Below are 18,441 nucleotides of genomic sequence, written 5' to 3' on the forward strand. Positions count from 1 at the left end.
ATTGAAAATGGTTTAAGTTCTGAGTATCCTCATCTAAAGCAGACACAACACCCCACGCCTTGCCAATGTTAATGAAAGTGTTACAATTCCAAAGATTTAGTGGAACACCATAGCAATTAAGCCAGACATGCCGTTCTTGGGCCATGGACATCCCCTGTTTCCATTCGAGGACTGAATCGCACCATTCATTGAGCCAACTCTTCATTATCATAAGTTTTTCCTTCATGGCCTCCTTTGATTGGAATGATAGTACCAGATCTCGACCACCACCGACTCTAACTTGAACTTCCCCAAGATCTCTTACTGCTATTTCTTTCTGAAAGTCTTCCACGGCGTGAATTGGTTTTAACCTGGCTATGACACTTTCATATAGCCATCCATTGCCTTCCTCATAGGCTTTGATGGTGCAGGTGGTATTGGACCCTGCTACCTTACCGCTCACCACCTCCGCAAAAGATCTCTTACCTTGGTAGCCAACATGGGTTCTAATGGGTTTCTCTGCAAACTTTCTAGACTGCGTTGTTGATCCATCCTTATATTTCATACCATAGTCCTTCGCAAAATCCGCCATTTTTACCTTTAATGCTTTATCATCACACCAGAGTCCATTAGCTTTTTGGACAGCCATGTCTGCTGCAACAGAGCAATTGTACCTAACAAAACCAAATCGGGACCTTGACATTTTCCTCCTCTTGTTCGGAATGAAAGTATCTACCACTACACCGTAGTTAGAGAATATTGAGTACAACCCTTTAGCTCGCATGTCTTCCGGTAGATTATCCACAAAAACAGAGTAGATAGACACATTCGACCAACTATTCCAAACTCCTCTTCTTCCGCTATGACGTCGAACCACCGGCTGCCATCCTCCATCACTTTGATTTGCCATCCTCCCTTTGCGACAGGTAAAATAACTTGGTGATCATGGATGGGTTGTAAGCTTACAGGAGCTAAGTTATGATCAATTTAATTATAGTTATAAAGAAATATGATTTTGCTTCATAACTATTATTTATATTTTTATTTATTTAAGTATAAAAAGTGACCTGTTACAGGTCACTTTGAATGATGTGGCTCAGTCTTAGCCATTGATTTTCTATCCCTCAAATATGTATCAATATTGGGGATAAGATGCTATATCAGCCAACATCAGACTATATTTATCGATATATCATAAATATGAATATCAAAAGTTCAAAATCTCAATATGTACGAGTAGTAGCCCACTGTGGATTACTACCATGCTGCTTGAAAAATACTATACATAAATGGGTAATAAAGACATTTATGTATAACATTATTATAAGTTAGAGGGTTGTTTTCATGCCGCAGCAGGTCCCTTGCATATATAAAACTAAAATTACCATATAAGCTTCAAATAGTAAGATTAGAAACAACTTTAATCATGCTTTGTGACCAGTTTACCAGGTTCAAACACTCTTCAAGATGGGTTGAAATGCCTCTTACCCCCCATAAGTATGAAATCATTGGTATCATTTTTTTCCCCATCTCGAATGAGCTATAGTTAAAGGTGTCATAAATCTGAAAAAATTCCTTTAGACATGATCCCCTTTTGACATAGTCTCCTGCCAGCGGCCGTTTGTTTCTATAATTGTGTGTCCATGTTCTAATGATCCTATATACACGTCTCCACCTAATGTATTTCCTCTTTTGTTTCTTGCACCTGCTTGTTTCCTTCATTAATGTGTTAGCGTGTGCTTTTTAATGACTAAGTTTCTACTACCTTTGTGGGACTGCTGTTTTCTTTTTCTTTTTTCCTACGGAAACTGGCTATGAGGAATAAATGCAGCGCCCTGAATTTCGAGTTAAGTTTCTCGCTCCTTCCACCCTCTATTTGCTTCAGATAATTTGAATTTGAAGAAAAATCACTCAAGGAGTAACTCTGTTTTCTGAATTTTATATTCATCTAATAAACTCAAGAAGCCTTCTTGGCAGTAGTACTAAAGTATAGGTATAAGGTAAACTAAAATTAAATGTCATCATATCAAATAATTTACAAATTATAGTTTAATTTTAATATCATGCTAAATATAAAACTAAAAATAAAAAAGAAATCTAGTAAAAGGAATTTTATCTCTGTAGTAGAAGAAAATATTATTTCGATTGAGGTATGACACAGCTTGGGTATATACTAGATGCGTTTGGATACGTCAAAAATTTTTTAAAAAAAATTTAAATACGTGTTTCATGGAAGTATCATACAAAATACATCAGTAAGTACCTAGTACGGGTATGGTGTGTTTGTTGAAGTACCCATACTTCATAGTTAGAGACTTAGATAATTCTAAATGAGGATTTTTATAATTTTTTATAAAGTATATTATTTAAATTTAAAAAATTTCATTATTGTAATAAAAAATTTATTTATTATCAAACCAAACCAAGCCAAGCCTTAAGTCCCATAAAATGGGGTCGGTTACATGAATCCTTCTTCTCTATTCGACTTTATCCAAGGTCATATCGTTAGTCAAATTAAAGATATTCATATCTCTATTTACTACCAGCCTATGTCAATTTGGGTTTGCCCCTTCCCCTAACACTTCCATCTACCGTCACCAAAGTTTTAAAAAGCGGCCACAATTGTTACGTAATGGTTGTGGTGGTTACCACCACCCGTTACGACCGGTATAGCGGTGTGATGGAAATTCACATGTGTAACGGCCTTAACGGTCCGTTACACACCGTTACACCCTTTTCTAATATTCTGAATAACTTCCTTTCCAAAAAAAATAAAATCAAAACTTACAAAAAAAGAACAAATACTCAAGTGATTCAAATCCAAAGAAAAAATCTTATATAAATTTATTTTTTTTTATAATTTTATTTCATTACATTAGCATGTATAATAAAAAGGGACTTTTTTTTAAGGTCCCTAGTATTAAGATTTTATAGTATAAAGGACATTCAATACTTTAATAATGTCTAAGGTCCCTCAAGTTGATCCAGAGAAAATTCACGTCACGGAGAAAATTGGTCTAGAGAAATTTTGACCTTCCCTAAACTTCCCACTGTAAATTTCTCTGCCCTCACCTTCTCCAAATTTCTCTGCCTTCCATATACTTCCCACCCTCCTAGAGAAATTTCTCTGCCTTTCCCCAAAATTACATCTCCAGAGAAATTTTAAATTTCTCTAGCCTCCCTACCTCTCCTAGACTCAACACTCCAGAGAAATTTGAAAATTTCTCTGACTTCACCGGCCTTCAATTGGTCAAAATGAATCCAGAGAAATTTGAAAATTCAGAGAAAATTGGTCAAAATGAACCCAGAGGTTTGAGTGAATAAGCTATAAAGATTTCGGTAGGAAACCGTGTGATTATTTCGGTAGGTGATGAGCCGGCTAAAGAAAATCACCAATGCATATACTTGCAGATATGTATACATCACATATCTCAGTTGAGTCACTCATATATATATATACACATCAAAAACAATATATATATATATATATATATATATATTCATCATAATTACAGCCAAAGAACTAATTTCCCCAAAACACACACAGAAAATAAACATAGCTAGATAAACTTGTGTTTTGGAGATGTATATATGTTTTGTCACTTTTTTCTACCTTTGCACAGTGATCAAGATTTGTAGTGTTACAGATCTTGCATTTCAAAGCTACTCTGTGAAGAAGACACTGAATATACTTATAATTCCAGTCTCTATGCATTTGATATAACGGTGAACAGTAAATCGCAGAGGTCGGGCCAGTGAATCGGAGAGAGAGAAGAAGAAATTGTTGCGTACGAAATAGGAAGAGGGAGTGAATTTTCTCTGTGATATATGGGTGTAGGGTTAAGGGACCTTAGAAGTCACAAAATAATATCGTGGATCTCTTCCATCACAAAAAATGGGAGAGGGACCTTAAACTAATTTTTCCTAATAAAAAATATTTAAACAGTAGTTGTATTGGTTTTTATAATCATTTTATTTAATATTTAATTATAAATATTTTTTATTTTGTTACTATATTGTGTTGTCTAAAAAAATGCCTCAAAAATAATTTTTGTTCATGGCACAATTTTTTTTTTATAATCATTTCATTTAATAATTGTGAATTTTTTTTATTCAATTAGTTCTGGTATTAGTCAAAAATAATTTGTAGACATTTAAAATCAATTATTCTAAAAGTCATTAACTATCGAAAAAAAATGTAAAAAGCTCATTTTATAGTGATTTGAAAATATAAAATATATTGGATAATACTTAAAAATTAACAAAAATTGATCAAAATCTATTTAATAAATGTAATTCTAGAAGAAAAAATATATATATGCGTATCAGTAAGTTTTCTTCAAATTGTGCGAGTAATAAAAAAAATTACGGTTCCGGTTACCGCAACCATTACACTATGGCCTTTAAACCCCGCAACCGCTAGGGATGTAATTGGTTCGGTACATCGGCATTTAGGAAAAAAATTACACCAAAATGATAATGTCAGTTTTATTATTTTGAACACCGATACAAACCATTTTCTCCTATCAAACCGCACCGAATCGAACCAATTGAAACAGTTCGGTTTACTCGGTTTAGGATTTTTCAAACTTGAGCCACTTTTAAATATAATCATTAATCTATATAAAAACATTAAATAAGTTATTTGTCTACCATTTCAAACATATCCAATGCATCCATTTAATACATACTTTTCAATTTCTTAATTAACAAAAATAAAAACAAAAAAAAAGTTTAAAAATACTAAGGTTTTAAGAATAATGAGTTAGAGTTAAGATTATATATAATAAGAGTTTAATATCATTATATTAAGTTAATAATTTATTATACTTATTAATATCATTATATTATTAGATTATATATATATATATATATATTATAAATACAATATATGTTGAAGCGGTCGGTTTCGGTTTAAATCGGTGCACAAGTTGCTTAAACCGATACAAAATCGCACAGACCGATTATTGTTTAAAAATAGACCAAATATAGCCGGTTTGGTATGGTTCAATCGGTTTGGTCGGTTTTTTTTGTTTTTCTTACATCCCTAGCAGCTCTTTTTCGAAACCTTGACCATCACTATATCATATCTCTTTACCACTGCCTCTGTTGGTCTCCGTTGTATACGACCAAACCACCTCGATATATTCTATCTCAACCTATCTTCTATCGGTATTACTTCTACTCATTCTCGAATATACTCATTCCTAACTATGTCTTTTATATTTGGGGGCTAATTGATTTTTAAGGTATAGTTTGGGGGTAAAATAAAGTTCCAAATGAAATTTGGTGTCACGTCAGCAAATTCCGTTTGATTGTAGACGGAAACAAACGGCGAGGGATAAATTGATCAAATTTTAAAAAGTTTAGAGGGAAAATTAAAATTAGTGGGACTTACCAATCAGTTCTATTAACTAGACTTATTTGCCTACAGGTCTTGACTGATAAATTTATCACTATAAATTTATGCATAAAAACAAGAGAGACTGGTAAATTTAGCACTTAATAGATTCAATAAGACTTAATGGAAGTCTCAAAAGTAGGACCTATTGGTAATTTAATGTGAATACGTGCCAAATTAAAAAACACATCAGAATTTGGGGGCAAAATGATATTTCTTCCGTCACGTTGGGTATGGAAGCATTAACTGAGCCAGGTAAATTTAGTTTGTTAGGCTTGCTACCGCGTAAACTTCTCTTCAGGCATCTCTCAAGTATGTTTACTTGGCCCTGGGGTCTTGTCTTGCAGCATTTTTTCGTAAGTCCTTGCCAACGTAAAATTTAGTACCTTGTTTGTTGCAAGTTATTGGCATTGCTTATAGCTTAATTTTATTTTGGAAATCTGTGCTAGAAATATTTGTTCAAACCAATAGAAACTGAGAAACTAATAGTTGTTATTTAGAGGTGTGGTATGTTAGATGGTCACAGGGGAAAGACAGTCTGCGGGAATTAGAAGTTTATACTTGAGAACTCTATTGAGACAAGAAATTGGATTTTTTGACACAGAAACTAACACTGGGGAAATTATTGGGAGGATGTCAGGGGATACCTTTTTTATTCAGGATGCCATGGGTAAAATGGTTTGCTGCTGTGACATGGAAGACCAAAATCATTTAGCAGTACTCAATCCTTATTTCAAAAATCAAATTGATACTCTTATTTTTACATGTATTTGCTACAGGTTGGAAAGTTTATGCAGGTGGTAGCTTCATTCTTTGGAGGCCTTGTAATAGCATTGATCAAGGGATGGCTTATCACCCTTGTCTTGCTATGTTCAATTCCACCTCTTGTCATCTCTACTACCATCATGATTGTTATTTTGGCGAAGATGACATCCCACGGACAGAGAGCATATTCTTTAGCACGAACTGTGGCTGAACAGGCAATTGGCTCAATTAGAACTGTATGTAGAATTGCCTGAGAAGTGTCTAGAGTTTCCATTTTTTCATCTCTCTCTCTCTCTCTCTCTCTCTCTCTTTATATATATATATATATATATATATTATGGAATCATGTTCATGGTGATAAATTTCCCCATCCAGGTTGAATCATTTTCAGGGGAGAGGCAAGCTATAAATACATATAAGAAGTCTCTTATTAAAGCTTACAGATCTGGCGTGCAAGTGGGCTTGGCTCTTGGTTTGGGTTTGGGTGTATTTTTGTTTCCTATGTACATCACTTATGCTTTGGCAACATGGTATGGTGCTGAAACGATAATACACAAAGGTTATACAGGAGGACAAGTGCTAAATTGTATTACTGCTATGTTGACTGGTTCTTTGTGAGTAGCATTTTGCGTATTTTTTTTCTTCTTTTTTTCCTTCACCCTTTTGTTTTTCCTCATCACCCAACAATGCAGTCCATTGTGTGCATAAAATTTATGATTTGTTATATATTTATGCATCCACTGCATGAATGTGATATTGATGCTTGGAGAAGATCACAATCTTTCAAAATGTTTGAAACCATTAGTAGGAAGCCAGCAATAGATCCTTATGACACCAATGAGCGAAAATTAGATGATATCTGTGGCGATATTAAGTTAAGGGATGTGTATTTCAGTTATCCAGCGAGACTAGATGAGCTTATTTTCAATGGATTCTCTCTGTTGATACCAAGAGGAACAACTGCAGCTTTGGTTGGACATAGTGGAAGCGGAAAATCAACGGTGATCAACTTGATAGAAAGGTTTTATGATCCTCAAGCTGGTGAAGTTCTTATAGATGGTATTAATATCAAGGAGTTTCAGCTTGGATGGATCAGAGGAAAAATTGGTATTGTTAGCCAGGAACCTGTGTTGTTCACTTCAAGCATTAGAGATAATATAGCGTATGAGAAGGATGGGGCAACCATTGAAGAAATTAAAGTTGCTTCTAACCTTACTAAAGCTGCCAAGTTCATTGATAAATTGCCCCAGGTGTAAATTTGGACATCTTTTTTTTTTCTTTTTCTTTGTCGTTCGATTGCTCATATAGCAAATCTTTTTTAAAGACAATTAATTTTTTTATCTATCTGTTTGCCCCTAACCTGAAACTTTATATTTATTACATCTCTATAAAAAATAATTCAATCTAGAACGTTGAATTGTAATCCATGTTCTAAAGATAGGACTTAATTATAGATTAGCTCCCCTAAACAGAGTTTCTTTTCACTCATTTGGTTATTTGAAGAAGAAAGAAAAAACACTAATTTTTGACCTTCTTAACTTTCTGTTTGATGTATATTCAGAGACTAGATACAATGGTTGGCAAGCATGGAATTCAAATGTCTGGAGGGCAAAAGCAGAGAATTACAATAGCTAGAGCAATTTTGAAAGATCCTAGGATTCTACTTCTTGATGAGGCTACAAGTGCTCTGGATGCAAAATCTGAAAGGACTGTGCAAGAGGCATTGGACAGGGTTATGATCAACAGGACTACCATAATTGTAGCCCATCGCTTGGGCACAGTGAAGCATGCAGACATGATAGCTGTAATTCATGAAGGACAAATTGTTGAAAAAGGTTGACATTTTCTTGGCATTGTCTTAACAGTTATAGCACTTTGAGTGCCTGACCTTGTCACCAGTAGAGCTCTAACGCTAATCCCTTTCAACTCAGTAGGTTCACACTCTGAGCTAGTACACGATCCAGAAGAAGCATATTGCCAGCTTTTACACTTACAAGAACTTAGCAAAGAGTCGGAACAAAAAAATGCAGATGATCAGGACGAACCAGAAATCATTTTGGATTCTAGAAGACATTCAAGTCAGCAACTGTCCTCCTTAAGATCCTTAAGTCGAAATCCATCTGGAAGCCACTCTTCATCCCCCGTTTCGTTTCCTGTACCCACTGTAACTGACATCCTGGAGACAACAACAGCGGAACCCACAACTCCTGCTTCAGCAACATTGCAAGCAGTCCCACTTCATTGCTTGGCATATTTGAGCAAGCTAGTTGAAAGATTTAATGTATAACATGTATAGATAAAAGGAAAGAATAAATTGTGTATTGATAGATGTATTGAATGTTATGGGTTAGCTCCTTTATATAGAGGAGTTACAAGCTTACAAGCCAAAAGAGAAAACAGAATGATTAAAGCATACTAATTATTATACTAACCTAATTATTAAAGCAGCACTTTACATATTATATTCTAACAGCCCCCCTCAAACTCAAGGAGGATAGGAACCAACCAACTTGAGTTTGGAGAGAGGAACAAAACAGGAAAATAAACTGATAAATAAAATAAAACAGGATAGGAGACACGGTATGGTCGTGTCAGACCGTTGTAGCAGACAGTTTATGGGGTCATGTCGGACCGTTGTAGAAGACAGTTTACGACCGCTGTAGCAGACACTGTGTGGTCGTGTCAGACCGATGTAGAAGACAGTTTATGGGGTCATGTCGGACCGATGTAGAAGACAGTTTACGGGGTCATGTCGGACCGTTGTAGAAGACAGTTTACGGGGTCATGTCGGACCGTTGTAGCAGACACTGTGTGGTCGTGTCAGACCGATGTAGAAGACAGTTTACGGGGTCATGTCGGACCGTTGGAGAAGCTTGTGGTGGTGCACCAAGGGGGCGACTTAGGGAGTGCGCCATGGGGTGGCTTGGGTGGTTCCCATGGTGTGTAACCATGCTCACCATGATACATGATATATGTATAACCTCCCCTCAAACTCAAATAGGTGTGAAGATAGAAACCTATTTGAGGTTGAAACAAAGGGAGTGATAAAGCTGACCGTTGTAGAAGACACTGTATGAGTGTGTAGATAGGCTGCCCAAAAGATATACATGTAGATAGATATATCGAGCCCTCAAAAGTCGTGCCCTCAAAAGGTGTGCCCAATCTTTCAAAAGGCGTGTCATCAAAAGGCGTGCCATCAAAAGGCGTGCCCAATCCATAAAAAGGTGTGCCATCAAAAGGCGTGCCCAGTTTGTCGTCGAGCGCCGAGCGGCGCATGATGCGCGTGTCTGCCTTGGCTATAAGACGGAGGCTGAGGCTGAGGCGAAGACAAACAACTTGCGAAGAAAAACTTCTGAAAAAAAAAAGTCTGCATTTGCGGAGAGAGAAACTTGGTAACACTCTGTAACACTCTGTAACCAACCCTTCTCTGAAACACTCAGCAACCCATAACATGGCCTCTTCTTCCCGTCCAGCTACCCAGAACATGGCATCCTCTTCCCGTGGTCTGCTCACGCTCTTTCCAGAACTGAACGAGTCCACAAGAGAAATAACTGGGGCGGTGGCCAGTGAACCTCAACCAAACACCTCTGGTTTTGCTCCGTTGAACTTTCCGATGCGGTCTGTGGAGCAAAAAATGGCGGTGCAAACGGATATTGAGGCCAATCAGTATACATTGAAGTCATGTGTGGAAACCATGACTGCGGTCACAAACTTGTCGCACCGGCTGCAAAGTAGGACAAATGAGGTGCAGCAATTAAACGCCCAACTGGCTCTGCTCCAGCGCATGTATAAGGATGCGCGAGCAGAGATAAGTGTGCTAAAGGCGGAAAATAAGGAGCTGAAGCGGAAGGCCACCGTGATGTTCCGATTTGGAGGGCCGCCATATGCTGCAGGGGAGGAGCAGGGAGTAGTGATCGTGCCCAGTGGAGTGGGAAACACGGAGGCAGCACCGGCAAGGGCCGCCCAGGACGGAGGCAAGAAGAAGAGACCGGCGGCAGAGTAGAGAAGAAAAATTCCGCCTGTGGATGTGGTGGTTGTGGTATTGGTTGTTGTGTTTTTTTTTTTTTTTTTTTTTGTTTGTTTGTTTGTTTGTTTGGTTGATTTTTTTTTTTTTTTTTTATTTGGTGTAAAATGGTGATCGGGGTTGATTCCCGGCATGAAGAAATGACAAGTGTGTGGAATGAAAATCGAGTTGGGGTGAATGGATTTTTTTTTTTTTTTTTTTTGGGTGTGAAAAGTAAGGGAATCGAATAAAAAAATAATAATAATAATAATAATATGGTGACGGTGATGAAAGGATAAGTATGGTGATGATGAATATATAATGAGGAATAAAAATAATAAATGAGGGAGTGGGGAACAGTCGAGAGTACCAATTAAGCTTTATAATAAAAAAAATAAAGTTTGGGCGGTGGATGGGTGTGATTAAAAAAAAAGAAAAGAAAGGAAGATTGGTATCCGTGTTGGTGAGAATAAAAATATATATATATATATATATATATAAAAAGAAAATAAAAAGAAAGGTGGGTGGTGGAAACAATTATGGTGGGGGGACAAAAAGCGGCTTAAGTTGGTGGGTTGGATGAAGAGAGAGAGAAGTATATGGATAAGCTTTTACAGGTTGTTCCACCCTCCATGGGTTTAGAAATAGAATATATGTATCAGAGAGAGAGAGGGACCACGGTTTGGGGTGTTGGATTGGTTGAAGGTTCGGCCTAAGAAGAACATGAAAGCTGTAATGGTGGCTCGGTTGTGGAGTAGAGAGAGAGCTTCGGAGATGAGGCTGTAGGTGGTGTTGGTCGCCGGTGACAACGACGGCGCCTGGAGTGGCAGCCATGGGCTGTGAGCAAGCTGGGTTTTGCCCCCGAGAGAGAGAGAGAGGTCTGTGTTTTGTGGCTATTCATCTCCGAGAGAGCTCATGCCAGAGAGAGGAAGAAGAGAGAGTTGCCGAGAGGGAGAGAGCTGCCATGCATATGTGTGTGTATGCCGAGAGAGAGAGGTGATGGGTGTGTATGTGAGCTGCTGGGTGTATGGCAGTGATGGGTGTGTGTGTGCCTTGAGTGTGTATCAGTGTGTGTGCTGGGTTTGTGTTAGAGAGAGAGAAGAGAGAGAGAGAGCTAGTGCATGTCCGTGTGTAGGTGTGCATGGGTGTCTCTTAATGGTTTCTTCTCCCTCTCCCTAAACCCGTGTGTGCATCTGTGTGTGTGAGTGCTCCGTCTGTCCTCCCCCGATGAGGTGACACCGCTACCGGCTCCACCGTTGGCGGTGGTGGTGGCGGCGCTTGTGGGGAAAGACTTGTGGCGGCGCTTGTGACCGCCGAGGACTTGGCTAGTGAGGAAAGACTTGTGGCAGATGGAGCACTCGTAGGCCGACCACTTGAAAGTAGATAATCTGTTTCGGAAAATGGCATGAGCCATGGAAATGGAGTTTCATGTCCTTGGAGTAGGTGTTGTTTTGGAGAACATGGATGGGGCTCTTGCTAGTGGTTCAGTAATGGCAAAGCCAAATGGGAATCCTGAAACTGGTGACAAGTTGGAAGACGGAGCTACTAACTCAAATACTGAAGCAATTCCCGAGCTTCAGGGAAACAGGATTTGGAAGAATTAATTAGAGAGAGAGTTGAAGATGCAGCGGAGTGAAGGTATGTGTAGAGAACTCCAGCGGGCAGTGAAGGCAAGGTTGTCGACCGACTGCCCGCCGGTGAGAAAGAAATATAGACCTAAATCTTATAGCTCTGATACCATGAAAGATTTAATGTATAACATGTATAGATAAAAGGATAGAATAAATTGTGTATTGATAGATGTATTGAATGTTATGGGTTAGCTCCTTTATATAGAGGAGCTACAAGCTTACAAGCCAAAAGAGAAAACAGAATGATTAAAGCATACTAATTATTATACTAACCTAATTATTAAAGCAGCACTTTACATATTATATTCTAACACTAGTGTTGCTTATAGGTTCAATAGCTTCAGTGATCCTTGGTTTAGTAATGACACTTTTTGGAGTACTTCTCGCCAACATAATCAAAATCTTCTATGAGCCAGCTCATGAGCTTCGGAAGGATTCAAAATTCTGGGCATCAATGTTTGTTCTACTTGGTGTGGTGGCTTTATTGGCAACATCGATAAGAACATATGTTTTTGCTAGTGCAGGATGTAGGCTAATAAAACGCATCCAATTAATGTGCTTTGAGAAAGTTGTTCACATGGAGATAGGTTGCTTTGATGAAGGAGATCACTGAAGTAGTGCAATCAGTGCAAGGCTTTCTGGACATGCAAATCTTGTGAAGAATTTGGTTGAAGACGCGCTTGCTTTGATTTTTCAGAATGCTGCAACAGCAATTGCTGGCTTGGTTATTGCTTTCCAAGAAACTGGATATTATTCTGGTCATGGTGCCTCTTGTAGGACTTGATGGATACCTTTAGATCAAGTTCATGCATGGATTTTGTGTTGATGCAAAGGTTGACTCCAAACTTGGCCTTTTAGATATAAAGAACATTGCAACATACAATTGATGCATATTAATTACTGAGTTCGAGATAATTGAACCAAATAAATAAATAAGTTATTTGTTATTGCAATTGCAAAATATTATCTACAAGTTAAATCTAATTAATCCAACTTGACAATGACAAAAATTGTACATGCCCACAGAAAGCGTACGAGGATGCAAGTCAAGTTGTTAGTGATGCAGTTGGGAGTATTAGAACAGTTAGTTGCTTCTTTCTGTGCTGAGGAGAAGGTAATGCATCTATACCAAATGAAATGTGAATTTCCAATGAAGGCAAGAATAAGACAAGGTTTGATTAACGGGGCGGTCTTTGGGTTCTCCATGTTCTCGCTATTTTCAGTCTTGGCAGCAAGTTTTTATGCTGGAGCTCAATTTGTTGAGGCTGGAAAGATGAACTTTTCTGCAATTTTTTGAGTGAGCCTTTGACAACCACTTTTAGCAAGTCAGTTCACGTAATTGCTTCAGATATGCAAATTGAGTACTTTGAAAACAAATAGACATTTGGTTTTACGGTTCTTAATTTCTCTGTCAATTGTTGCCAATCTTGGTTTCTTCATCTTGGTTTGCAGGTTTTCTTTGGTCTCACTATGACAACTAGGGGTGTGCGCGGTGCGGGTCGGTGCGGTTTGAGAGAAAAATAGAAACCGTATGGCGGGTGGCGGATTGATAAAAGTGTCACTAGAATTTGCCATTTTTCTTATTGAAAACCGGCGGTTCGGTTGGCAAATAATGGCGGATTTGCCTTGGCGGTTCGGGCGGATTGGCGGTTTATAAAAAATATAATTCAAATTACAAAACTTAAATCAAAGAGTAAAAAAAAGACGAGAGATATCGTAATGTTAAGCATCTTGTAAAGTTTTTTTTCTGATGCAGCAAGTGTAGCAACAACATGATAATATCAACGACTATACCATCAGTTCATTACAAGCATCTGTGGAAGCTACAATGATCAAATACAATACATAAAATTCCCCTCGAGCAGTAATGTAATACTATATTTTAAGGTATAGAACAACAAGCAAACTTAAGTAAAAAAGAATTTTTAGAATCCTATAAAACATGATTTAATAGCGGTGCGGGTCGGTGCGGTTTGGAAGAAAAATAGAAACCGGCGGATTGATAAAAGTGTCATTAGAATTTGCCATTTTTCTTATCAAAAACCGGCGGTTCGATTGACAAATAATAATGAATTTGCCTTGGCGGTGCGGTTCGGTGCGGTATTGGCAGTTTCGGCGGTTTCGGCGGTATTATGCACACCCCTAATGACAACTGTGGATATATCGCAATCAGGGGCCGTTGCTCCTGATTTCAATAAAGCCAAGATTGCCACTGCTTCCATCTTTGCTATTCTGGATCAGAAATAAAAAATAGACTCAAGTGATGAGGACTCCGGAACAACATCAGAAAATGTGAGAGGAGAAATTGAGTTTTGGCATGTCAGTTTCAAGTATCCCATTAGACCTGATATTCAAAATTTTAGGGATCATTGCTTGACTATTTCTTCTGGGAAGGTAAATTTATCATAACTAATTAGGTAATGCTATAAATAAACGGATTTTTCATCAGATTTTTTTACCACTAGATACTAAGTTAGTGGAGCCCACAATAATAAACACATAGGACTGATTGTTTGAACAATCTTCTGTGTAAATAAAATAATTTGAAATAAATTCAAACAAAATAAATAAATAACATACCAGATTTATTTATCGAACCGAATTAAAATTAAGACCAAGTCGAGTGTGTGACACTCTGTCCTTAAGACAAATTCGCCCCGCTATGGTGCTTACGATTGAATGGTGTCTATCTCCCAGGATACAATGATCTTCACAAATTTATAGAAGCACTTCAAATAAATTTGTTCGGCGAACCAAACCTGTGATCTATACTCTCTTTTAATTTATTCTAAAACTAGAATGTAGAATAATGCAAACAAAAATAATTTGAACAGCAAAATGAGACAGTTTCAGACTGAATTTTTGGATCCTCTCGGACTGCTAGAAAAGGATTTATATTTATAGACAAACCAAGTCTCCGAACAGGTGCAACGAACAGGTGCAACCAAATTAAATGAACAGATGCCTTTAGACAAAGCAGAATAGGTGCAAAAGTTGTATTCAATTAATTCTAGCGGTTGAACCAAAATTCAAAAAATGTCCGTTGGTCAAACGCACAGCTTGGAACTATAGGTTCATTTATTATTTAAATTATTTCAAATATAAATATAAATATATATATATATATATATATATATATATATATTAAACTAAATAAATATATATATTAAACTATTGAAATAAATAAATAAATAAAGAGGTACAAACTTTAGGAAACTTATAAGGAACCTAAAATTTAAATTTAGAATTAAATTAAATTCTCACAATTACAAATTTTAGGAAACCACTTAGGAACTCAAAATTTGAATTTTAGAATTAAATTAAATTCCCACAATAATTTTTATTGAAAAAATTCAAAAGAATTTTATCTAAATAAAAATTAATGTTAGACCCGAAAACGACGTCAACTTCCCATTCACTCATAAATGGTTTTGACGTTCCGTCTTCACCGTGTGACTTGCCACGTGGCAAGGAACACGTCACCTCTTCGGACCCATCCCAAAAGACATTTGGGGCCCACTCAATTTTGGGCTCAAAGTTGGCCCAAAATATGCCTTATATATAAACCAATTTTCCAACAATCCCCCACATGAATGGAATTTGACGGAGAGAAAATGCAATAACATGATCTATTACAGAGAGTACAGAAATTGGAAATATTCTGCAAAGGATAGGTAGCTTTTGGCTTTGAACCTTCCCTTGTAAGACACTATCGGATTTACTAGCTAAACAGTGAACATGATGTCTTGAACTGTTCAGCCGTTTGTGTAAACCAAGACAATAGAACTCACACAGTATATCCCCAGACACAGTTTAGTTCTCACTATTATGTTCATTTTGGCCCTGAACAACCTGGTCTTCATGAGTGCTCTAAAGACTTGTAGCCCTTCACAAATCTTATAGAACCGGCCCAGTTCACACTCACATAGGTGATTCTTAAGAAGAGTATCTTGCCATACTCCACTAGGTTTACCTAGATATAAGAATCATTAAAAGTATTGCTTAACCTAAATCGCTGCAGACATCACTTATTTCATCATAGAAATGGGTAGGAGTTGGACTCCACAGTGATCCTTCTGAGTCAATCACAACTCGGTTGTCCCTTTGAACCTAGATCTTGGGATCTCCAGTCAACTAGGTTGGGTTGCCGTTGTGGAAACTCTTATTTCATAGGCTTAAGTCCCATTCCCCTCGATAAATTCTCAACTAACTCTCTTGCTAACCCTTTGGTTAGTGGATCCGCTATGTTGTCTTTAGACTTAACATATTCTATGGAAATAATTCCATTAGAGAGTAGTTGTCTTACGGTATTATGTCGACGACGAATGTGTCGAGACTTACCGTTATACATATGACTCTGTACTCTACCTATTGCTGATTGACTATCGCAATGTATGCATATAGCAGGCACCGGTTTTGACCAAATTGGAATATCTTCAAGGAAGTGGTGAAGCCATTCTGCCTCTTCCCCAGCTTTGTCTAAAGCTATGAATTCAGATTTCATAGTAGACCTAGTAATACAAGTCTATTTGGAAGATTTCCAAGATACAGCCGCCCACCAAGAGTAAAGACATACCTACTGGTGGACTTCGAGTCTCTTGTATCCGATATCCAATTTGCATCACAGTATCCTTCAAGTACTACTAGATAACTAGGACAATTCAGCCCAATGTTATGAGTAAATCGGAGATATCTTAGAACCCTTATAATTGCTTTCCAGTGTTCTACTCCTGGATTACTCGTATATCTACTTAATTTACTTACTGCATAAGCTATATCTAGGCGAGTGCAGTTCATCAAGTACATTAAGCTTCCAATAATTTGGACATACTCTAATTGAGAAATACTTTCCTGTATATTCTTAGAAAGATACAAATTAACATCTACAGGAGTTCTAGCAAGATGATCATCATCTTTGCTGAATTTGTCAAGTATTTTCTCAATGTAATGAGATTGTGACAAAGCATATCCTTCTGATGTTTTGGTAATTTTCATACCAAGAATTACATCAGCAATGCCCATGTCTTTCATGTCAAAATGTTTATTCAACATTTTCTTGGTAGTTTTAATCATATCATTAGTACTACCTATGATGAGCATATTATCTACATAAAGACATACAATGACATAACCTTTATCTGTGTTTTTAATATAAACACATTTGTCACACTCATTAATTTTAAATCCATTTGACATCATTGCCTTGTCAAATTTCTCATGCCATTGCTTTGGCGCTTGTTTTAAACCATATAATGATTTAACCAATTTACACACTTTCTTTTCTTTCCCTGGAACAGAAAACCCTTCTGGTTGTTCCATGTAAATTTCTTCATTTAACTCACCATTTAAGAAAGCGGTTTTAACATCCATTTGATGAATTTCTAGATTGTATAGAGATGCAATGGCAATTAGCATTCCAATGGATGTGATTCTAGTAACCGGCAAGTATGTGTCAAAGTAATCTAGACCTTCTTTCTGTCTAAACCTTTGACTACAAGTCTTGCCTTGTATTTATCTATTGATCCATCCGCTTTCAATTTTCTTTTGAAAATCCACTTGTACCCAAGAGGTTTACAACCTGGTGGCAAGTCCACTAATTCCCAAGTGTGATTTTGCAAGATGGATTCAACTTCACTGTTGACAGCTTCTTTCCATAAAGGAGCTTCAGGACTGGACATAGCCTCTTTAAAAGTTAAAGGCTCATTTTCTAACAAAAATGTTAGAAAATCTGAACCAAAAGATTTTGAGGTTCTAGCACATTTACTACGCCTAAGTTCCTCTTCCTCATTTTGATCTAACTCTTGTTCTTGATCATGTTCTTGATCCTGACTAGTAATAGCATCAAAAGATCTTTTATTAGTACTAGTCTCTTGTCCAGTCTTCTTTGGAAATACATGTTCAAAGAAAGATGCATTCCGAGATTCAATAATAGTATTTACATGCATTTTGGAATGTTCTGACTTATGAATAAAAAATCGATATGCACTACTATTCTTGGCATAACCAATGAAAATGCAATCAATGGTCTTAGGACCTATCTTAGTCTTTTTAGGACTAGGAATAGCCACTTTAGCCAAACACCCCCACACTTTTAAGTATTTGTAGGATGGTACTCTTCCATGCCACAATTCATAAGGTGTTTGATTTATTTTCTTTTGGGATACTTTATTTAAAATATAATTAGCAGAATGTATTGCTTCCCCCCACAAGTTCTGAGGTAATCCAGAACTGATTAACATGGCATTCATCATTTCTTTTAAAGTCCTATTTTTCCTTTCAGCAATTCCATTTTGTTGAGGTGAGTAAGGAGCGGTGGTTTGATGAATTATTCCATGTTCTTTACAAAACTCACCAAAAGGTGATTCATATTCACCACCTCTATCACTTCTAAGTTTCTTGATTTTCTTATCAAGTTGATTTTCAACTTCATTCTTATATTGAATGAAAGTTTCCAAAGCTTCATCCTTGGTTCGAATTAAATAAACATAACTATATCTAGTATAGTCATCTATGAAAGTGATAAAATACTTTTGTCCACCTCTAGTTTGAATTGATTTAAAATCACAAATGTCACTATGAATTAATTCAAGTGGTTCCGTACTTCTTTCAATTGAATGAAAAGGAGTTTTAGATAATTTTGCCTCAACGCAAACTTCACATTT

At 36.9% G+C, this 18,441-nt stretch overlaps 1 pseudogene; it reads left to right on the forward strand.

Moving 5' to 3' along the window:
- Positions 1-626: 626 nt before the first annotated feature.
- The window catches only part of LOC114287472 (ABC transporter B family member 11-like), a 29,931-nt pseudogene continuing 12,116 nt past the window's right edge, over positions 627-18,441 (forward strand).

The sequence above is a fragment of the Camellia sinensis genome, chromosome 6, assembly GCF_055761805.1.
Source record: "Camellia sinensis isolate YWXY chromosome 6, ASM5576180v1, whole genome shotgun sequence".
Taxonomy (NCBI): Eukaryota; Viridiplantae; Streptophyta; class Magnoliopsida; order Ericales; family Theaceae; genus Camellia; species Camellia sinensis.